The sequence below is a fragment of the Chiloscyllium plagiosum genome, unplaced genomic scaffold (assembly GCF_037043375.1).
Source record: "Chiloscyllium plagiosum isolate Xiang-an unplaced genomic scaffold, Cpla_swu_hap1 HiC_scaffold_45, whole genome shotgun sequence".
Lineage (NCBI taxonomy): Eukaryota > Metazoa > Chordata > Chondrichthyes > Orectolobiformes > Hemiscylliidae > Chiloscyllium > Chiloscyllium plagiosum.
The window spans coordinates 44,720,070-44,743,345 of record NW_028270183.1 but is presented as its reverse complement, the minus strand read 5'-3'; the positions used below and the strand labels follow the sequence as shown (position 1 = coordinate 44,743,345).

Below are 23,276 nucleotides of genomic sequence, written 5' to 3'. Positions count from 1 at the left end.
GTGCATGGAGAGATCTAAGGGAGATTAGGAGCCGTGAATGACGCAGGCTGTAGCCAGTGCTATGTGACAAAATATGTGGGGGATGGGTGAAGCAGAGACAAAATGGAAAACAGGGGAGAAGGGTAGCAAAGTGGGAAGAGGAAAGGAAAAAGATATTGAGAGAGTGGGGAGCGAGAGAAAGAGAGACAATCAAGAAATAAGAGTTACAGAACAATGACAAAAACACAAATAAAAAAGATAAATAAAATAATTGAAATAAAATTACCTGAAGTTGTTTGAATTCAACAACTTGAGACAATTTTACTTCATTGATTTTATTTATCTTTTTTATCATTTCACCTGCACTATCATAGAGCTCATTAGATATGGACAGCACTGAAAACACAGTCTTCGGTCGAACTCGTCCATTCCGAACAGATATCTTCAATTGATCCTGCCGCGATTGCATGCATTTGACCCATGTCTCTCTAAACCCTGCCTATTCAAATACACGTCCAGATTCCTTAAAAAGTATTGGAATTTTACCATCCATCACCAGCTCGTCTGGCAACTTGTTCCAGAAACGCACCACCCTCTGCGCACAGCCATTGCCCATTACTGCCTTTCCAATTCTCGTACTCCCACACCTGATTTATACCCTCTAGTTCTGCACTGCCACACCTGAGCGAAAGAAACTTGTCTATTTACCCGATTCATGCCCCTCATGATTGAAAAGCCTCCATAAGCTCCGCTCCCAGCCTCTGACACGCCAGGCAATATAGTGAGTGTGTGTTCAGCCTTCAACCGTTTGCACCTTTTCCATTTTCAAATGGAGGATGTAGCATGCTGTCTGAAGCAATCATCTCAGCATCTGATCTGTCACTGACGACCGCTGCAGGAAGGCGTGATAACTTTCTAAATATGCTGTCAAACGAAGATTGAATTAGCAACATGAGTGATTGAGCAAAACGTGCAATTGGCGTCTGAGCTGTTGCTGACACCAAAGCAACTGCGTCGTTCGGGAGCAGAAAAAATCCCACTGTTAGATTTCAATTCAAATGCATTTGGCATAAGGTTCGCAGCAGTTTATCAGCAGCACATAACACTGACTCCAAAAGTCTGTGAGTATCCAGAAGAACAGTGAGCGATCGTTGAAGGGACGTTTCGACAGACGATATTTTTCAACATGACAAGCTGCAGCTGAGCTGGTGGCATTGCGATTGAAATTGCACGCGTCCGGACATTGTGCTTCATTTTGAATATCAGAGCAAATGGTTAAGTCGAGTATGCGCGTTCGGAAAAGTAAATGCTTTTTTTTCGTTGAAAAGCTTTGCAACGAAAGGAAATACTTCAGACTATCGTGCGATCGACATGAAGCAGAAAATGAACAGCCGCCGTGGTTGTGAGCACCGGCAATATAGGCATTTACTTTCGCTGCCTGTGCAGTGTTGGTCGGTTAGCTCAGCTGGTTAGAGCGTGGTGCTAATAACGCCAAGGTCGTGGGTTCAATCCCCGCACTGACCACGAGAGGCGCTTCCGTCGTTTGCAGGGCTGTGCCAGTGTTCGCCGTGGCTTTTACTTTCACCGTCTGCAAGAACTTGTCACATGGTCGGTTGAGATGTGTGCTCATTCGAAAGGCGACCATCGCTGTCATGGAACATCAACCCGCTGGTCCCATGCCGGATCTCAGCTGCGTTGCTATTTTTCCAAACAACGTGCTCCACCAAACCACGAAACAGGAAGCCTCACCTGCGCAATAAAACATTTGACAGGGCTAGACGCACGACTTGATCGCCGTACCCATGATGACTGCTGGATGTTGTCTGCAGCAAATCAATCAGTCTCAATTGTTTTCACAAACAAATGCAAATCATGAAATATATGCAGTATTAATCAGACCTGGCACAGTCTCGGAGCAGAACCAGAGTTCAGGCTTCAATTCAAATCAAAGATTCGTTCATGTTATTTTCCTTGATCTCTGTTAATACTTGTCACGCGACTTCCAAAAGGAATTCATTCGCTTGCTCACCTCTCATGCATAGAAGCTGGAGTTATCATGACACCAGCAATATCATAGAGCCATTAATAAAATAAAATTACTGCGGATGCTGGAATCTGAAACCAAAAGAGAAAATGCTGGAAAGTCTCAGCACGTCTGGCACCATCTGCAAGGAGAGAAAAGAGCTGACGTTTCGAGTCGAACTGATCCTTTGTTAAAGATAAAAAAGGGGGAGAATTAGGGAGCTGTTTACACCAGGCTGAGAGATGGTGAGTCAGGGCTCCAGATGCAAAGGTGATAATGAGAGTGCATGGAGAGATCTAAGGGAGATTAGGAGCCGTGAATGACGCAGGCTGTAGCCAGTGCTATGTGACAAAATATGTGGGGGATGGGTGAAGCAGAGACAAAATGGAAAACAGGGGAGAAGGGTAGCAAAGTGGGAAGAGGAAAGGAAAAAGATATTGAGAGAGTGGGGAGCGAGAGAAAGAGAGACAATCAAGAAATAAGAGTTACAGAACAATGAAAAAAACACAAATAAAAAAGATAAATAAAATAATTGAAATAAAATTACCTGAAGTTGTTTGAATTCAACAACTTGAGACAATTTTACTTCATTGATTTTATTTATCTTTTTTATCATTTCACCTGCACTATCATAGAGCTCATTAGATATGGACAGCACTGAAAACACAGTCTTCGGTCGAACTCGTCCATTCCGAACAGATATCTTCAATTGATCCAGCCGCGATTGCATGCATTTGACCCATGTCTCTCTAAACCCTGCCTATTCAAATACACGTCCAGATTCCTTAAAAGTATTGGAATTTTACCATCCATCACCAGCTCGTCTGGCAACTTGTTCCAGAAACGCACCACCCTCTGCGCACAGCCATTGCCCATCACTGCCTTTCCAATTCTCGTACTCCCACACCTGTTTTATACCCTCTAGTTCTGCACTGCCACACCTGAGCGAAAGAAACTTGTCTATTTACCCGATTCATGCCCCTCATGATTGAAAAGCCTCCATAAGCTCCGCTCCCAGCCTCTGACACGCCAGGCAATATAGTGAGTGTGTGTTCAGCCTGCAACCGTTTGCACCTTTTCCATTTTCAAATGGAGGATGTAGCATGCTGTCTGAAGCAATCATCTCAGCATCTGATCTGTCACTGACGACCGCTGCAGGAAGGCGTGATAACTTTCTAAATATGCTGTCAAACGAAGATTGAATTAGCAACATGAGTGATTGAGCAAAACGTGCAATTGGCGTCTGAGCTGTTGCTGACACCAAAGCAACTGCGTCGTTCGGGAGCAGAAAAAATCCCACTGTTAGATTTCAATTCAAATGCATTTGGCATAAGGTTCGCAGCAGTTTATCAGCAGCACATAACGCTGACTCCAAAAGTCTGTGAGTATCCAGAAGAACAGTGAGAGATCGTTGAAGGGACGTTTCGACAGACGATATTTTTCAACATGACAAGCTGCAGCTGAGCTGGTGGCATTGCGATTGAAATTGCACGCGTCCGGACATTGTGCTTCATTTTGAATATCAGAGCAAATGGTTAAGTCGAGTATGCGCGTTCGGAAAAGTAAATGCTTTTTTTTCGTTGAAAAGCTTTGCAACGAAAGGAAATACTTCAGACTATCGTGCGATCGACATGAAGCAGAAAATGAACAGCCGCCGTGGTTGTGAGCACCGGCAATATAGGCATTTACTTTCGCTGCCTGTGCTGTGTTGGTCGGTTAGCTCAGCTGGTTAGAGCGTGGTGCTAATAACGCCAAGGTCGTGGGTTCAATCCCCGCACTGACCACGAGAGGCGCTTCCGTCGTTTGCAGGGCTGTGTCAGTGTTCGCCGTGGCTTTGACTTTCACCGTCTGCAAGAACTTGTCACATGGTCGGTTGAGATGTGTGCTCATTCGAAAGGCGACCATCGCTGTCATGGAACATCAACCCGCTGGTCCCATGCCGGATCTCAGCTGCGTTGCTATTTTTCCAAACAACGTGCTCCACCAAACCACGAAACAGGAAGCCTCACCTGCGCAATAAAACATTTGACAGGGCTAGACGCACGACTTGATCGCCGTACCCATGATGACTGCTGGATGTTGTCTGCAGCAAATCAATCAGTCTCAATTGTTTTCACAAACAAATGCAAATCATGAAATATATGCAGTATTAATCAGACCTGGCACAGTCTCGGAGCAGAACCAGAGTTCAGGCTTCAATTCAAATCAAAGATTCGTTCATGTTATTTTCCTTGATCTCTGTTAATACTTGTCACGCGACTTCCAAAAGGAATTCATTCGCTTGCTCACCTCTCATGCATAGAAGCTGGAGTTATCATGACACCAGCAATATCATAGAGCCATTAATAAAATAAAATTACTGCGGATGCTGGAATCTGAAACCAAAAGAGAAAATGCTGGAAAGTCTCAGCACGTCTGGCACCATCTGCAAGGAGAGAAAAGAGCTGACGTTTCGAGTCGAACTGATCCTTTGTTAAAGATAAAAAAGGGGGAGAATTAGGGAGCTGTTTACACCAGGCTGAGAGATGGTGAGTCAGGGCTCCAGATGCAAAGGTGATAATGAGAGTGCATGGAGAGATCTAAGGGAGATTAGGAGCCGTGAATGACGCAGGCTGTAGCCAGTGCTATGTGACAAAATATGTGGGGGATGGGTGAAGCAGAGACAAAATGGAAAACAGGGGAGAAGGGTAGCAAAGTGGGAAGAGGAAAGGAAAAAGATATTGAGAGAGTGGGGAGCGAGAGAAAGAGAGACAATCAAGAAATAAGAGTTACAGAACAATGAAAAAAACACAAATAAAAAAGATAAATAAAATAATTGAAATAAAATTACCTGAAGTTGTTTGAATTCAACAACTTGAGACAATTTTACTTCATTGATCTTATTTATCTTTTTTATCATTTCACCTGCACTATCATAGAGCTCATTAGATATGGACAGCACTGAAAACACAGTCTTCGGTCGAACTCGTCCATTCCGAACAGATATCTTCAATTGATCCAGCCGCGATTGCATGCATTTGACCCATGTCTCTCTAAACCCTGCCTATTCAAATACACGTCCAGATTCCTTAAAAGTATTGGAATTTTACCATCCATCACCAGCTCGTCTGGCAACTTGTTCCAGAAACGCACCACCCTCTGCGCACAGCCATTGCCCATCACTGCCTTTCCAATTCTCGTACTCCCACACCTGATTTATACCCTCTAGTTCTGCACTGCCACACCTGAGCGAAAGAAACTTGTCTATTTACCCGATTCATGCCCCTCATGATTGAAAAGCCTCCATAAGCTCCGCTCCCAGCCTCTGACACGCCAGGCAATATAGTGAGTGTGTGTTCAGCCTGCAACCGTTTGCACCTTTTCCATTTTCAAATGGAGGATGTAGCATGCTGTCTGAAGCAATCATCTCAGCATCTGATCTGTCACTGACGACCGCTGCAGGAAGGCGTGATAACTTTCTAAATATGCTGTCAAACGAAGATTGAATTAGCAACATGAGTGATTGAGCAAAACATGCAATTGGCGTCTGAGCTGTTGCTGACACCAAAGCAACTGCGTCGTTCGGGAGCAGAAAAAATCCCACTGTCAGATTTCAATTCAAATGCATTTGGCATAAGGTTCGCAGCAGTTTATCAGCAGCACATCACGCTGACTCCAAAAGTCTGTGAGTATCCAGAAGAACAGTGAGCGATCGTTGAAGGGACGTTTCGACAGACGATATTTTTCAACATGACAAGCTGCAGCTGAGCTGGTGGCATTGCGATTGAAATTGCACGCGTCCGGACATTGTGCTTCATTTTGAATATCAGAGCAAATGGTTAAGTCGAGTATGCGCGTTCGGAAAAGTAAATGCTTTTTTTTCGTTGAAAAGCTTTGCAACGAAAGGAAATACTTCAGACTATCGTGCGATCGACATGAAGCAGAAAATGAACAGCCGCCGTGGTTGTGAGCACCGGCAATATAGGCATTTACTTTCGCTGCCTGTGCTGTGTTGGTCGGTTAGCTCAGCTGGTTAGAGCGTGGTGCTAATAACGCCAAGGTCGTGGGTTCAATCCCCGCACTGACCACGAGAGGCGCTTCCGTCGTTTGCAGGGCTGTGTCAGTGTTCGCCGTGGCTTTGACTTTCACCGTCTGCAAGAACTTGTCACATGGTCGGTTGAGATGTGTGCTCATTCGAAAGGCGACCATCGCTGTCATGGAACATCAACCCGCTGGTCCCATGCCGGATCTCAGCTGCGTTGCTATTTTTCCAAACAACGTGCTCCACCAAACCACGAAACAGGAAGCCTCACCTGCGCAATAAAACATTTGACAGGGCTAGACGCACGACTTGATCGCCGTACCCATGATGACTGCTGGATGTTGTCTGCAGCAAATCAATCAGTCTCAATTGTTTTCACAAACAAATGCAAATCATGAAATATATGCAGTATTAATCAGACCTGGCACAGTCTCGGAGCAGAACCAGAGTTCAGGCTTCAATTCAAATCAAAGATTCGTTCATGTTATTTTCCTTGATCTCTGTTAATACTTGTCACGCGACTTCCAAAAGGAATTCATTCGCTTGCTCACCTCTCATGCATAGAAGCTGGAGTTATCATGACACCAGCAATATCATAGAGCCATTAATAAAATAAAATTACTGCGGATGCTGGAATCTGAAACCAAAAGAGAAAATGCTGGAAAGTCTCAGCACGTCTGGCACCATCTGCAAGGAGAGAAAAGAGCTGACGTTTCGAGTCGAACTGATCCTTTGTTAAAGATAAAAAAGGGGTAGAATTAGGGAGCTGTTTACACCAGGCTGAGAGATGGTGAGTCAGGGCTCCAGATGCAAAGGTGATAATGAGAGTGCATGGAGAGATCTAAGGGAGATTAGGAGCCGTGAATGACGCAGGCTGTAGCCAGTGCTATGTGACAAAATATGTGGGGGATGGGTGAAGCAGAGACAAAATGGAAAACAGGGGAGAAGGGTAGCAAAGTGGGAAGAGGAAAGGAAAAAGATATTGAGAGAGTGGGGAGCGAGAGAAAGAGAGACAATCAAGAAATAAGAGTTACAGAACAATGAAAAAAACACAAATAAAAAAGATAAATAAAATAATTGAAATAAAATTACCTGAAGTTGTTTGAATTCAACAACTTGAGACAATTTTACTTCATTGATTTTATTTATCTTTTTTATCATTTCACCTGCACTATCATAGAGCTCATTAGATATGGACAGCACTGAAAACACAGTCTTCGGTCGAACTCGTCCATTCCGAACAGATATCTTCAATTGATCCAGCCGCGATTGCATGCATTTGACCCATGTCTCTCTAAACCCTGCCTATTCAAATACACGTCCAGATTCCTTAAAAGTATTGGAATTTTACCATCCATCACCAGCTCGTCTGGCAACTTGTTCCAGAAACGCACCACCCTCTGCGCACAGCCATTGCCCATCACTGCCTTTCCAATTCTCGTACTCCCACACCTGATTTATACCCTCTAGTTCTGCACTGCCACACCTGAGCGAAAGAAACTTGTCTATTTACCCGATTCATGCCCCTCATGATTGAAAAGCCTCCATAAGCTCCGCTCCCAGCCTCTGACACGCCAGGCAATATAGTGAGTGTGTGTTCAGCCTGCAACCGTTTGCACCTTTTCCATTTTCAAATGGAGGATGTAGCATGCTGTCTGAAGCAATCATCTCAGCATCTGATCTGTCACTGACGACCGCTGCAGGAAGGCGTGATAACTTTCTAAATATGCTGTCAAACGAATATTGAATTAGCAACATGAGTGATTGAGCAAAACGTGCAATTGGCGTCTGAGCTGTTGCTGACACCAAAGCAACTGCGTCGTTCGGGAGCAGAAAAAATCCCACTGTTAGATTTCAATTCAAATGCATTTGGCATAAGGTTCGCAGCAGTTTATCAGCAGCACATAACGCTGACTCCAAAAGTCTGTGAGTATCCAGAAGAACAGTGAGCGATCGTTGAAGGGACGTTTCGACAGACGATATTTTTCAACATGACAAGCTGCAGCTGAGCTGGTGGCATTGCGATTGAAATTGCACGCGTCCGGACATTGTGCTTCATTTTGAATATCAGAGCAAATGGTTAAGTCGAGTATGCGCGTTCGGAAAAGTAAATGCTTTTTTTTCGTTGAAAAGCTTTGCAACGAAAGGAAATACTTCAGACTATCGTGCGATCGACATGAAGCAGAAAATGAACAGCCGCCGTGGTTGTGAGCACCGGCAATATAGGCATTTACTTTCGCTGTCTGTGCTGTGTTGGTCGGTTAGCTCAGCTGGTTAGAGCGTGGTGCTAATAACGCCAAGGTCGTGGGTTCAATCCCCGCACTGACCACGAGAGGCGCTTCCGTCGTTTGCAGGGCTGTGTCAGTGTTCGCCGTGGCTTTTACTTTCACCGTCTGCAAGAACTTGTCACATGGTCGGTTGAGATGTGTGCTCATTCGAAAGGCGACCATCGCTGTCATGGAACATCAACCCGCTGGTCCCATGCCGGATCTCAGCTGCGTTGCTATTTTTCCAAACAACGTGCTCCACCAAACCACGAAACAGGAAGCCTCACCTGCGCAATAAAACATTTGACAGGGCTAGACGCACGACTTGATCGCCGTACCCATGATGACTGCTGGATGTTGTCTGCAGCAAATCAATCAGTCTCAATTGTTTTCACAAACAAATGCAAATCATGAAATATATGCAGTATTAATCAGACCTGGCACAGTCTCGGAGCAGAACCAGAGTTCAGGCTTCAATTCAAATCAAAGATTCGTTCATGTTATTTTCCTTGATCTCTGTTAATACTTGTCACGCGACTTCCAAAAGGAATTCATTCGCTTGCTCACCTCTCATGCATAGAAGCTGGAGTTATCATGACACCAGCAATATCATAGAGCCATTAATAAAATAAAATTACTGCGGATGCTGGAATCTGAAACCAAAAGAGAAAATGCTGGAAAGTCTCAGCACGTCTGGCACCATCTGCAAGGAGAGAAAAGAGCTGACGTTTCGAGTCGAACTGATCCTTTGTTAAAGATAAAAAAGGGGGAGAATTAGGGAGCTGTTTACACCAGGCTGAGAGATGGTGAGTCAGGGCTCCAGATGCAAAGGTGATAATGAGAGTGCATGGAGAGATCTAAGGGAGATTAGGAGCCGTGAATGACGCAGGCTGTAGCCAGTGCTATGTGACAAAATATGTGGGGGATGGGTGAAGCAGAGACAAAATGGAAAACAGGGGAGAAGGGTAGCAAAGTGGGAAGAGGAAAGGAAAAAGATATTGAGAGAGTGGGGAGCGAGAGAAAGAGAGACAATCAAGAAATAAGAGTTACAGAACAATGAAAAAAACACAAATAAAAAAGATAAATAAAATAATTGAAATAAAATTACCTGAAGTTGTTTGAATTCAACAACTTGAGACAATTTTACTTCATTGATCTTATTTATCTTTTTTATCATTTCACCTGCACTATCATAGAGCTCATTAGATATGGACAGCACTGAAAACACAGTCTTCGGTCGAACTCGTCCATTCCGAACAGATATCTTCAATTGATCCAGCCGCGATTGCATGCATTTGACCCATGTCTCTCTAAACCCTGCCTATTCAAATACACGTCCAGATTCCTTAAAAGTATTGGAATTTTACCATCCATCACCAGCTCGTCTGGCAACTTGTTCCAGAAACGCACCACCCTCTGCGCACAGCCATTGCCCATCACTGCCTTTCCAATTCTCGTACTCCCACACCTGATTTATACCCTCTAGTTCTGCACTGCCACACCTGAGCGAAAGAAACTTGTCTATTTACCCGATTCATGCCCCTCATGATTGAAAAGCCTCCATAAGCTCCGCTCCCAGCCTCTGACACGCCAGGCAATATAGTGAGTGTGTGTTCAGCCTGCAACCGTTTGCACCTTTTCCATTTTCAAATGGAGGATGTAGCATGCTGTCTGAAGCAATCATCTCAGCATCTGATCTGTCACTGACGACCGCTGCAGGAAGGCGTGATAACTTTCTAAATATGCTGTCAAACGAAGATTGAATTAGCAACATGAGTGATTGAGCAAAACGTGCAATTGGCGTCTGAGCTGTTGCTGACACCAAAGCAACTGCGTCGTTCGGGAGCAGAAAAAATCCCACTGTCAGATTTCAATTCAAATGCATTTGGCATAAGGTTCGCAGCAGTTTATCAGCAGCACATAACGCTGACTCCAAAAGTCTGTGAGTATCCAGAAGAACAGTGAGCGATCGTTGAAGGGACGTTTCGACAGACGATATTTTTCAACATGACAAGCTGCAGCTGAGCTGGTGGCATTGCGATTGAAATTGCACGCGTCCGGACATTGTGCTTCATTTTGAATATCAGAGCAAATGGTTAAGTCGAGTATGCGCGTTCGGAAAAGTAAATGCTTTTTTTTCGTTGAAAAGCTTTGCAACGAAAGGAAATACTTCAGACTATCGTGCGATCGACATGAAGCAGAAAATGAACAGCCGCCGTGGTTGTGAGCACCGGCAATATAGGCATTTACTTTCGCTGCCTGTGCTGTGTTGGTCGGTTAGCTCAGCTGGTTAGAGCGTGGTGCTAATAACGCCAAGGTCGTGGGTTCAATCCCCGCACTGACCACGAGAGGCGCCTCCGTCGTTTGCAGGGCTGTGTCAGTGTTCGCCGTGGCTTTTACTTTCACCGTCTGCAAGAACTTGTCACATGGTCGGTTGAGATGTGTGCTCATTCGAAAGGCGACCATCGCTGTCATGGAACATCAACCCGCTGGTCCCATGCCGGATCTCAGCTGCGTTGCTATTTTTCCAAACAACGTGCTCCACCAAACCACGAAACAGGAAGCCTCACCTGCGCAATAAAACATTTGACAGGGCTAGACGCACGACTTGATCGCCGTACCCATGATGACTGCTGGATGTTGTCTGCAGCAAATCAATCAGTCTCAATTGTTTTCACAAACAAATGCAAATCATGAAATATATGCAGTATTAATCAGACCTGGCACAGTCTCGGAGCAGAACCAGAGTTCAGGCTTCAATTCAAATCAAAGATTCGTTCATGTTATTTTCCTTGATCTCTGTTAATACTTGTCACGCGACTTCCAAAAGGAATTCATTCGCTTGCTCACCTCTCATGCATAGAAGCTGGAGTTATCATGACACCAGCAATATCATAGAGCCATTAATAAAATAAAATTACTGCGGATGCTGGAATCTGAAACCAAAAGAGAAAATGCTGGAAAGTCTCAGCACGTCTGGCACCATCTGCAAGGAGAGAAAAGAGCTGACGTTTCGAGTCGAACTGATCCTTTGTTAAAGATAAAAAAGGGGTAGAATTAGGGAGCTGTTTACACCAGCCTGAGAGATGGTGAGTCAGGGCTCCAGATGCAAAGGTGATAATGAGAGTGCATGGAGAGATCTAAGGGAGATTAGGAGCCGTGAATGACGCAGGCTGTAGCCAGTGCTATGTGACAAAATATGTGGGGGATGGGTGAAGCAGAGACAAAATGGAAAACAGGGGAGAAGGGTAGCAAAGTGGGAAGAGGAAAGGAAAAAGATATTGAGAGAGTGGGGAGCGAGAGAAAGAGAGACAATCAAGAAATAAGAGTTACAGAACAATGAAAAAAACACAAATAAAAAAGATAAATAAAATAATTGAAATAAAATTACCTGAAGTTGTTTGAATTCAACAACTTGAGACAATTTTACTTCATTGATTTTATTTATCTTTTTTATCATTTCACCTGCACTATCATAGAGCTCATTAGATATGGACAGCAATGAAAACACAGTCTTCGGTCGAACTCGTCCATTCCGAACAGATATCTTCAATTGATCCAGCCGCGATTGCATGCATTTGACCCATGTCTCTCTAAACCCTGCCTATTCAAATACACGTCCAGATTCCTTAAAAGTATTGGAATTTTACCATCCATCACCAGCTCGTCTGGCAACTTGTTCCAGAAACGCACCACCCTCTGCGCACAGCCATTGCCCATCACTGCCTTTCCAATTCTCGTACTCCCACACCTGATTTATACCCTCTAGTTCTGCACTGCCACACCTGAGCGAAAGAAACTTGTCTATTTACCCGATTCATGCCCCTCATGATTGAAAAGCCTCCATAAGCTCCGCTCCCAGCCTCTGACACGCCAGGCAATATAGTGAGTGTGTGTTCAGCCTGCAACCGTTTGCACCTTTTCCATTTTCAAATGGAGGATGTAGCATGCTGTCTGAAGCAATCATCTCAGCATCTGATCTGTCACTGACGACCGCTGCAGGAAGGCGTGATAACTTTCTAAATATGCTGTCAAACGAAGATTGAATTAGCAACATGAGTGATTGAGCAAAACGTGCAATTGGCGTCTGAGCTGTTGCTGACACCAAAGCAACTGCGTCGTTCGGGAGCAGAAAAAATCCCACTGTTAGATTTCAATTCAAATGCATTTGGCATAAGGTTCGCAGCAGTTTATCAGCAGCACATAACGCTGACTCCAAAAGTCTGTGAGTATCCAGAAGAACAGTGAGCGATCGTTGAAGGGACGTTTCGACAGACGATATTTTTCAACATGACAAGCTGCAGCTGAGCTGGTGGCATTGCGATTGAAATTGCACGCGTCCGGACATTGTGCTTCATTTTGAATATCAGAGCAAATGGTTAAGTCGAGTATGCGCGTTCGGAAAAGTAAATGCTTTTTTTTCGTTGAAAAACTTTGCAACGAAAGGAAATACTTCAGACTATCGTGCGATCGACATGAAGCAGAAAATGAACAGCCGCCGTGGTTGTGAGCACCAGCAATATAGGCATTTACTTTCGCTGCCTGTGGTGTGTTGGTCGGTTAGCTCAGCTGTTTAGAGCGTGGTGCTAATAACGCCAAGGTCGTGGGTTCAATCCCCGCACTGACCACGAGAGGCGCTTCCGTCGTTTGCAGGGCTGTGTCAGTGTTCGCCGTGGCTTTTACTTTCACCGTCTGCAAGAACTTGTCACATGGTCGGTTGAGATGTGTGCTCATTCGAAAGGCGACCATCGCTGTCATGGAACATCAACCCGCTGGTCCCATGCCGGATCTCAGCTGCGTTGCTATTTTTCCAAACAACGTGCTCCACCAAACCACGAAACAGGAAGCCTCACCTGCGCAATAAAACATTTGACAGGGCTAGACGCACGACTTGATCGCCGTACCCATGATGACTGCTGGATGTTGTCTGCAGCAAATCAATTAGTCTCAATTGTTTTCACAAACAAATGCAAATCATGAAATATATGCAGTATTAATCAGACCTGGCACAGTCTCGGAGCAGAACCAGAGTTCAGGCTTCAATTCAAATCAAAGATTCGTTCATGTTATTTTCCTTGATCTCTGTTAATACTTGTCACGCGACTTCCAAAAGGAATTCATTCGCTTGCTCACCTCTCATGCATAGAAGCTGGAGTTATCATGACACCAGCAATATCATAGAGCCATTAATAAAATAAAATTACTGCGGATGCTGGAATCTGAAACCAAAAGAGAAAATGCTGGAAAGTCTCAGCACGTCTGGCACCATCTGCAAGGAGAGAAAAGAGCTGACGTTTCGAGTCGAACTGATCCTTTGTTAAAGATAAAAAAGGGGTAGAATTAGGGAGCTGTTTACACCAGGCTGAGAGATGGGGAGTCAGGGCTTCAGATGCAAAGGTGATAATGAGAGTGCATGGAGAGATCTAAGGGAGATTAGGAGCCGTGAATGACGCAGGCTGTAGCCAGTGCTATGTGACAAAATATGTGGGGGATGGGTGAAGCAGAGACAAAATGGAAAACAGGGGAGAAGGGTAGCAAAGTGGGAAGAGGAAAGGAAAAAGATATTGAGAGAGTGGGGAGCGAGAGAAAGAGAGACAATCAAGAAATAAGAGTTACAGAACAATGAAAAAAACACAAATAAAAAAGATAAATAAAATAATTGAAATAAAATTACCTGAAGTTGTTTGAATTCAACAACTTGAGACAATTTTACTTCATTGATTTTATTTATCTTTTTTATCATTTCACCTGCACTATCATAGAGCTCATTAGATATGGACAGCACTGAAAACACAGTCTTCGGTCGAACTCGTCCATTCCGAACAGATATCTTCAATTGATCCAGCCGCGATTGCATGCATTTGACCCATGTCTCTCTAAACCCTGCCTATTCAAATACACGTCCAGATTCCTTAAAAGTATTGGAATTTTACCATCCATCACCAGCTCGTCTGGCAACTTGTTCCAGAAACGCACCACCCTCTGCGCACAGCCATTGCCCATCACTGCCTTTCCAATTCTCGTACTCCCACACCTGATTTATACCCTCTAGTTCTGCACTGCCACACCTGAGCGAAAGAAACTTGTCTATTTACCCGATTCATGCCCCTCATGATTGAAAAGCATCCATAAGCTCCGCTCCCAGCCTCTGACACGCCAGGCAATATAGTGAGTGTGTGTTCAGCCTGCAACCGTTTGCACCTTTTCCATTTTCAAATGGAGGATGTAGCATGCTGTCTGAAGCAATCATCTCAGCATCTGATCTGTCACTGACGACCGCTGCAGGAAGGCGTGATAACTTTCTAAATATGCTGTCAAACGAAGATTGAATTAGCAACATGAGTGATTGAGCAAAACGTGCAATTGGCGTCTGAGCTGTTGCTGACACCAAAGCAACTGCGTCGTTCGGGAGCAGAAAAAATCCCACTGTTAGATTTCAATTCAAATGCATTTGGCATAAGGTTCGCAGCAGTTTATCAGCAGCACATCACGCTGACTCCAAAAGTCTGTGAGTATCCAGAAGAACAGTGAGCGATCGTTGAAGGGACGTTTCGACAGACGATATTTTTCAACATGACAAGCTGCAGCTGAGCTGGTGGCATTGCGATTGAAATTGCACGCGTCCGGACATTGTGCTTCATTTTGAATATCAGAGCAAATGGTTAAGTCGAGTATGCGCGTTCGGAAAAGTAAATGCTTTTTTTTCGTTGAAAAGCTTTGCAACGAAAGGAAATACTTCAGACTATCGTGCGATCGACATGAAGCAGAAAATGAACAGCCGCCGTGGTTGTGAGCACCGGCAATATAGGCATTTACTTTCGCTGCCTGTGCTGTGTTGGTCGGTTAGCTCAGCTGGTTAGAGCGTGGTGCTAATAACGCCAAGGTCGTGGGTTCAATCCCCGCACTGACCACAAGAGGCGCTTCCGTCGTTTGCAGGGCTGTGTCAGTGTTCGCCGTGGCTTTTACTTTCACCGTCTGCAAGAACTTGTCACATGGTCGGTTGAGATGTGTGCTCATTCGAAAGGCGACCATCGCTGTCATGGAACATCAACCCGCTGGTCCCATGCCGGATCTCAGCTGCGTTGCTATTTTTCCAAACAACGTGCTCCACCAAACCACGAAACAGGAAGCCTCACCTGCGCAATAAAACATTTGACAGGGCTAGACGCACGACTTGATCGCCGTACCCATGATGACTGCTGGATGTTGTCTGCAGCAAATCAATCAGTCTCAATTGTTTTCACAAACAAATGCAAATCATGAAATATATGCAGTATTAATCAGACCTGGCACAGTCTCGGAGCAGAACCAGAGTTCAGGCTTCAATTCAAATCAAAGATTCGTTCATGTTATTTTCCTTGATCTCTGTTAATACTTGTCACGCGACTTCCAAAAGGAATTCATTCGCTTGCTCACCTCTCATGCATAGAAGCTGGAGTTATCATGACACCAGCAATATCATAGAGCCATTAATAAAATAAAATTACTGCGGATGCTGGAATCTGAAACCAAAAGAGAAAATGCTGGAAAGTCTCAGCACGTCTGGCACCATCTGCAAGGAGAGAAAAGAGCTGACGTTTCGAGTCGAACTGATCCTTTGTTAAAGATAAAAAAGGGGTAGAATTAGGGAGCTGTTTACACCAGGCTGAGAGATGGTGAGTCAGTGCTCCAGATGCAAAGGTGATAATGAGAGTGCATGGAGAGATCTAAGGGAGATTAGGAGCCGTGAATGACGCAGGCTGTAGCCAGTGCTATGTGACAAAATATGTGGGGGATGGGTGAAGCAGAGACAAAATGGAAAACAGGGGAGAAGGGGAGCAAAGTGGGAAGAGGAAAGGAAAAAGATATTGAGAGAGTGGGGAGCGAGAGAAAGAGAGACAATCAAGAAATAAGAGTTACAGAACAATGAAAAAAACACAAATAAGAAAGATAAATAAAATAATTGAAATAAAATTACCTGAAGTTGTTTGAATTCAACAACTTGAGACAATTTTACTTCATTGATTTTATTTATCTTTTTTATCATTTCACCTGCACTATCACAGAGCTCATTAGATATGGACAGCACTGAAAACACAGTCTTCGGTCGAACTCGTCCATTCCGAACAGATATCTTCAATTGATCCAGCCGCGATTGCATGCATTTGACCCATGTCTCTCTAAACCCTGCCTATTCAAATACACGTCCAGATTCCTTAAAAGTATTGGAATTTTACCATCCATCACCAGCTCGTCTGGCAACTTGTTCCAGAAACGCACCACCCTCTGCGCACAGCCATTGCCCATCACTGCCTTTCCAATTCTCGTACTCCCACACCTGATTTATACCCTCTAGTTCTGCACTGCCACACCTGAGCGAAAGAAACTTGTCTATTTACCCGATTCATGCCCCTCATGATTGAAAAGCCTCCATAAGCTCCGCTCCCAGCCTCTGACACGCCAGGCAATATAGTGAGTGTGTGTTCAGCCTGCAACCGTTTGCACCTTTTCCATTTTCAAATGGAGGATGTAGCATGCTGTCTGAAGCAATCATCTCAGCATCTGATCTGTCACTGACGACCGCTGCAGGAAGGCGTGATAACTTTCTAAATATGCTGTCAAACGAAGATTGAATTAGCAACATGAGTGATTGAGCAAAACGTGCAATTGGCGTCTGAGCTGTTGCTGACACCAAAGCAACTGCGTCGTTCGGGAGCAGAAAAAATCCCACTGTTAGATTTCAATTCAAATGCATTTGGCATAAGGTTCGCAGCAGTTTATCAGCAGCACATCACGCTGACTCCAAAAGTCTGTGAGTATCCAGAAGAACAGTGAGCGATCGTTGAAGGGACGTTTCGACAGACGATATTTTTCAACATGACAAGCTGCAGCTGAGCTGGTGGCATTGCGATTGAAATTGCACGCGTCCGGACATTGTGCTTCATTTTGAATATCAGAGCAAATGGTTAAGTCGAGTATGCGCGTTCGGAAAAGTAAATGCTTTTTTTTCGTTGAAAAGCTTTGCAACGAAAGGAAATACTTCAGACTATCGTGCGATCGACATGAAGCAGAAAATGAACAGCCGCCGTGGTTGTGAGCACCGGCAATATAGGCATTTACTTTCGCTGCCTGTGCTGTGTTGGTCGGTTAGCTCAGCTGGTTAGAGCGTGGTGCTAATAACGCCAAGGTCGTGGGTTCAATCCCCGCACTGACCACGAGAGGCGCTTCCGTCGTTTGCAGGGCTGTGTCAGTGTTCGCCGTGGCTTTTACTTTCACCGTCTGCAAGAACTTGTCACATGGTCGGTTGAGATGTGTGCTCATTCGAAAGGCGACCATCGCTGTCATGGAACATCAACCCGCTGGTCCCATGCCGGATCTCAGCTGCGTTGCTATTTTTCCAAACAACGTGCTCCACCAAACCACGAAACAGGAAGCCTCACCTGCGCAATAAAACATTTGACAGGGCTAGACGCACGACTTGATCGCCGTACCCATGATGACTGCTGGATGTTGTCTGCAGCAAATCAATCAGTCTCAATTGTTTTCACAAACAAATGCAAATCATGAAATATATGCAGTATTAATCAGACCTGGCACAGTCTCGGAGCAGAACCAGAGTTCAGGCTTCAATTCAAATCAAAGATTCGTTCATGTTATTTTCCTTGATCTCTGTTAATACTTGTCACGCGACTTCCAAAAGGAATTCATTCGCTTGCTCACCTCTCATGCATAGAAGCTGGAGTTATCATGACACCAGCAATATCATAGAGCCATTAATAAAATAAAATTACTGCGGATGCTGGAATCTGAAACCAAAAGAGAAAATGCTGGAAAGTCTCAGCACGTCTGGCACCATCTGCAAGGAGAGAAAAGAGCTGACGTTTCGAGTCGAACTGATCCTTTGTTAAAGATAAAAAAGGGGTAGAATTAGGGAGCTGTTTACACCAGGCTGAGAGATGGTGAGTCAGGGCTCCAGATGCAAAGGTGATAATGAGAGTGCATGGAGAGATCTAAGGGAGATTAGGAGCCGTGAATGACGCAGGCTGTAGCCAGTGCTATGTGACAAAATATGTGGGGGATGGGTGAAGCAGAGACAAAATGGAAAACAGGGGAGAAGGGTAGCAAAGTGGGAAGAGGAAAGGAAAAAGATATTGAGAGAGTGGGGAGCGAGAGAAAGAGAGACAATCAAGAAATAAGAGTTACAGAACAATGAAAAAAACACAAATAAAAAAGATAAATAAAATAATTGAAATAAAATTACCTGAAGTTGTTTGAATTCAACAACTTGAGACAATTTTACTTCATTGATTTTATTTATCTTTTTTATCATTTCACCTGCACTATCATAGAGCTCATTAGATATGGACAGCACTGAAAACACAGTCTTCGGTCGAACTCGTCCATTCCGAACAGATATCTTCAATTGATCCAGCCGCGACTGCATGCATTTGACCCATGTCTCTCTAAACCCTGCCTATTCAAATACACGTCCAGATTCCTTAAAAGTATTGGAATTTTACCATCCATCACCAGCTCGTCTGGCAACTTGTTCCAGAAACGCACCACCCTCTGCGCACAGCCATTGCCCATCACTGCCTTTCCAATTCTCGTACTCCCACACCTGATTTATACCCTCTAGTTCTGCACTGCCACACCTGAGCGAAAGAAACTTGTCTATTTACCCGATTCATGCCCCTCATGATTGAAAAGCCTCCATAAGCTCCGCTCCCAGCCTCTGACACGCCAGGCAATATAGTGAGTGTGTGTTCAGCCTGCAACCGTTTGCACCTTTTCCATTTTCAAATGGAGGATGTAGCATGCTGTCTGAAGCAATCATCTCAGCATCTGATCTGTCACTGACGACCGCTGCAGGAAGGCGTGATAACTTTCTAAATATGCTGTCAAACGAAGATTGAATTAGCAACATGAGTGATTGAGCAAAACGTGCAATTGGCGTCTGAGCTGTTGCTGACACCAAAGCAACTGCGTCGTTCGGGAGCAGAAAAAATCCCACTGTTAGATTTCAATTCAAATGCATTTGGCATAAGGTTCGCAGCAGTTTATCAGCAGCACATCACGCTGACTCCAAAAGTCTGTGAGTATCCAGAAGAACAGTGAGCGATCGTTGAAGGGACGTTTCGACAGACGATATTTTTCAACATGACAAGCTGCAGCTGAGCTGGTGGCATTGCGATTGAAATTGCACGCGTCCGGACATTGTGCTTCATTTTGAATATCAGAGCAAATGGTTAAGTCGAGTATGCGCGTTCGGAAAAGTAAATGCTTTTTTTTCGTTGAAAAGCTTTGCAACGAAAGGAAATACTTCAGACTATCGTGCGATCGACATGAAGCAGAAAATGAACAGCCGCCGTGGTTGTGAGCACCGGCAATATAGGCATTTACTTTCGCTGCCTGTGCTGTGTTGGTCGGTTAGCTCAGCTGGTTAGAGCGTGGTGCTAATAACGCCAAGGTCGTGGGTTCAATCCCCGCACTGACCACGAGAGGCGCTTCCGTCGTTTGCAGGGCTGTGTCAGTGTTCGCCGTGGCTTTTACTTTCACCGTCTGCAAGAACTTGTCACATGGTCGGTTGAGATGTGTGCTCATTCGAAAGGCGACCATCGCTGTCATGGAACATCAACCCGCTGGTCCCATGCCGGATCTCAGCTGCGTTGCTATTTTTCCAAACAACGTGCTCCACCAAACCACGAAACAGGAAGCCTCACCTGCGCAATAAAACATTTGACAGGGCTAGACGCACGACTTGATCGCCGTACCCATGATGACTGCTGGATGTTGTCTGCAGCAAATCAATCAGTCTCAATTGTTTTCACAAACAAATGCAAATCATGAAATATATGCAGTATTAATCAGACCTGGCACAGTCTCGGAGCAGAACCAGAGTTCAGGCTTCAATTCAAATCAAAGATTCGTTCATGTTATTTTCCTTGATCTCTGTTAATACTTGTCACGCGACTTCCAAAAGGAATTCATTCGCTTGCTCACCTCTCATGCATAGAAGCTGGAGTTATCATGACACCAGCAATATCATAGAGCCATTAATAAAATAAAATTACTGCGGATGCTGGAATCTGAAACCAAAAGAGAAAATGCTGGAAAGTCTCAGCACGTCTGGCACCATCTGCAAGGAGAGAAAAGAGCTGACGTTTCGAGTCGAACTGATCCTTTGTTAAAGATAAAAAAGGGGTAGAATTAGGGAGCTGTTTACACCAGGCTGAGAGATGGTGAGTCAGGGCTTCAGATGCAAAGGTGATAATGAGAGTGCATGGAGAGATCTAAGGGAGATTAGGAGCCGTGAATGACGCAGGCTGTAGCCAGTGCTATGTGACAAAATATGTGGGGGATGGGTGAAGCAGAGACAAAATGGAAAACAGGGGAGAAGGGTAGCAAAGTGGGAAGAGGAAAGGAAAAAGATATTGAGAGAGTGGGGAGCGAGAGAAAGAGAGACAATCAAGAAATAAGAGTTACAGAACAATGAAAAAAACACAAATAAAAAAGATAAATAAAATAATTGAAATAAAATTACCTGAAGTTGTTTGAATTCAACAACTTGAGACAATTTTACTTCATTGATTTTATTTATCTTTTTTATCATTTCACCTGCACTATCATAGAGCTCATTAGATATGGACAGCACTGAAAACACAGTCTTCGGTCGAACTCGTCCATTCCGAACAGATATCTTCAATTGATCCAGCCGCGACTGCATGCATTTGACCCATGTCTCTCTAAACCCTGCCTATTCAAATACACGTCCAGATTCCTTAAAAGTATTGGAATTTTACCATCCATCACCAGCTCGTCTGGCAACTTGTTCCAGAAACGCACCACCCTCTGCGCACAGCCATTGCCCATCACTGCCTTTCCAATTCTCGTACTCCCACACCTGATTTATACCCTCTAGTTCTGCACTGCCACACCTGAGCGAAAGAAACTTGTCTATTTACCCGATTCATGCCCCTCATGATTGAAAAGCCTCCATAAGCTCCGCTCCCAGCCTCTGACACGCCAGGCAATATAGTGAGTGTGTGTTCAGCCTGCAACCGTTTGCACCTTTTCCATTTTCAAATGGAGGATGTAGCATGCTGTCTGAAGCAATCATCTCAGCATCTGATCTGTCACTGACGACCGCTGCAGGAAGGCGTGATAACTTTCTAAATATGCTGTCAAACGAAGATTGAATTAGCAACATGAGTGATTGAGCAAAACGTGCAATTGGCGTCTGAGCTGTTGCTGACACCAAAGCAACTGCGTCGTTCGGGAGCAGAAAAAATCCCACTGTTAGATTTCAATTCAAATGCATTTGGCATAAGGTTCGCAGCAGTTTATCAGCAGCACATCACGCTGACTCCAAAAGTCTGTGAGTATCCAGAAGAACAGTGAGCGATCGTTGAAGGGACGTTTCGACAGACGATATTTTTCAACATGACAAGCTGCAGCTGAGCTGGTGGCATTGCGATTGAAATTGCACGCGTCCGGACATTGTGCTTCATTTTGAATATCAGAGCAAATGGTTAAGTCGAGTATGCGCGTTCGGAAAAGTAAATGCTTTTTTTTCGTTGAAAAGCTTTGCAACGAAAGGAAATACTTCAGACTATCGTGCGATCGACATGAAGCAGAAAATGAACAGCCGCCGTGGTTGTGAGCACCGGCAATATAGGCATTTACTTTCGCTGCCTGTGCTGTGTTGGTCGGTTAGCTCAGCTGGTTAGAGCGTGGTGCTAATAACGCCAAGGGCGTGGGTTCAATCCCCGCACTGACCACGAGAGGCGCTTCCGTCGTTTGCAGGGCTGTGTCAGTGTTCGCCGTGGCTTTTACTTTCACCGTCTGCAAGAACTTGTCACATGGTCGGTTGAGATGTGTGCTCATTCGAAAGGCGACCATCGCTGTCATGGAACATCAACCCGCTGGTCCCATGCCGGATCTCAGCTGCGTTGCTATTTTTCCAAACAACGTGCTCCACCAAACCACGAAACAGGAAGCCTTACCTGCGCAATAAAACATTTGACAGGGCTAGACGCACGACTTGATCGCCGTACCCATGATGACTGCTGGATGTTGTCTGCAGCAAATCAATCAGTCTCAATTGTTTTCACAAACAAATGCAAATCATGAAATATATGCAGTATTAATCAGACCTGGCACAGTCTCGGAGCAGAACCAGAGTTCAGGCTTCAATTCAAATCAAAGATTCGTTCATGTTATTTTCCTTGATCTCTGTTAATACTTGTCACGCGACTTCCAAAAGGAATTCATTCGCTTGCTCACCTCTCATGCATAGAAGCTGGAGTTATCATGACACCAGCAATATCATAGAGCCATTAATAAAATAAAATTACTGCGGATGCTGGAATCTGAAACCAAAAGAGAAAATGCTGGAAAGTCTCAGCACGTCTGGCACCATCTGCAAGGAGAGAAAAGAGCTGACGTTTCGAGTCGAACTGATCCTTTGTTAAAGATAAAAAAGGGGTAGAATTAGGGAGCTGTTTACACCAGGCTGAGAGATGGTGAGTCAGGGCTTCAGATGCAAAGGTGATAATGAGAGTGCATGGAGAGATCTAAGGGAGATTAGGAGCCGTGAATGACGCAGGCTGTAGCCAGTGCTATGTGACAAAATATGTGGGGGATGGGTGAAGCAGAGACAAAATGGAAAACAGGGGAGAAGGGTAGCAAAGTGGGAAGAGGAAAGGAAAAAGATATTGAGAGAGTGGGGAGCGAGAGAAAGAGAGACAATCAAGAAATAAGAGTTACAGAACAATGAAAAAAACACAAATAAAAAAGATAAATAAAATAATTGAAATAAAATTACCTGAAGTTGTTTGAATTCAACAACTTGAGACAATTTTACTTCATTGATTTTATTTATCCCTTTTTTCATTTCACCTGCACTATCATAGAGCTCATTAGATATGGACAGCACTGAAAACACAGTCTTCGGTCGAACTCGTCCATTCCGAACAGATATCTTCAATTGATCCAGCCGCGATTG

At 44.5% G+C, this 23,276-nt stretch overlaps 9 non-coding genes across 9 annotated transcripts; all 9 read left to right on the top strand.

Moving 5' to 3' along the window:
* Positions 1-1,429: 1,429 nt before the first annotated feature.
* On the top strand, positions 1,430-1,503 carry trnai-aau (transfer RNA isoleucine (anticodon AAU)). Its single transcript has one exon. It is a non-coding gene; the product is annotated as a tRNA-Ile (tRNA).
* A 2,209-nt stretch (positions 1,504-3,712) lies between these two features.
* Positions 3,713-3,786, top strand: trnai-aau (transfer RNA isoleucine (anticodon AAU)). Its single transcript has one exon. It is a non-coding gene; the product is annotated as a tRNA-Ile (tRNA).
* Positions 3,787-5,995: 2,209 nt separating this feature from the next.
* On the top strand, positions 5,996-6,069 carry trnai-aau (transfer RNA isoleucine (anticodon AAU)). The gene has a single exon. It is a non-coding gene; the product is annotated as a tRNA-Ile (tRNA).
* A 2,209-nt stretch (positions 6,070-8,278) lies between these two features.
* On the top strand, positions 8,279-8,352 carry trnai-aau (transfer RNA isoleucine (anticodon AAU)). Its single transcript has one exon. It is a non-coding gene; the product is annotated as a tRNA-Ile (tRNA).
* A 2,209-nt stretch (positions 8,353-10,561) lies between these two features.
* trnai-aau (transfer RNA isoleucine (anticodon AAU)) lies at positions 10,562-10,635 on the top strand. The gene has a single exon. It is a non-coding gene; the product is annotated as a tRNA-Ile (tRNA).
* Positions 10,636-15,127: 4,492 nt separating this feature from the next.
* On the top strand, positions 15,128-15,201 carry trnai-aau (transfer RNA isoleucine (anticodon AAU)). The gene has a single exon. It is a non-coding gene; the product is annotated as a tRNA-Ile (tRNA).
* Positions 15,202-17,410: 2,209 nt separating this feature from the next.
* trnai-aau (transfer RNA isoleucine (anticodon AAU)) lies at positions 17,411-17,484 on the top strand. The gene has a single exon. It is a non-coding gene; the product is annotated as a tRNA-Ile (tRNA).
* A 2,209-nt stretch (positions 17,485-19,693) lies between these two features.
* On the top strand, positions 19,694-19,767 carry trnai-aau (transfer RNA isoleucine (anticodon AAU)). The gene has a single exon. It is a non-coding gene; the product is annotated as a tRNA-Ile (tRNA).
* Positions 19,768-21,976: 2,209 nt separating this feature from the next.
* Positions 21,977-22,050, top strand: trnai-aau (transfer RNA isoleucine (anticodon AAU)). Its single transcript has one exon. It is a non-coding gene; the product is annotated as a tRNA-Ile (tRNA).
* The last annotated feature ends 1,226 nt before the right edge of the window (positions 22,051-23,276 follow it).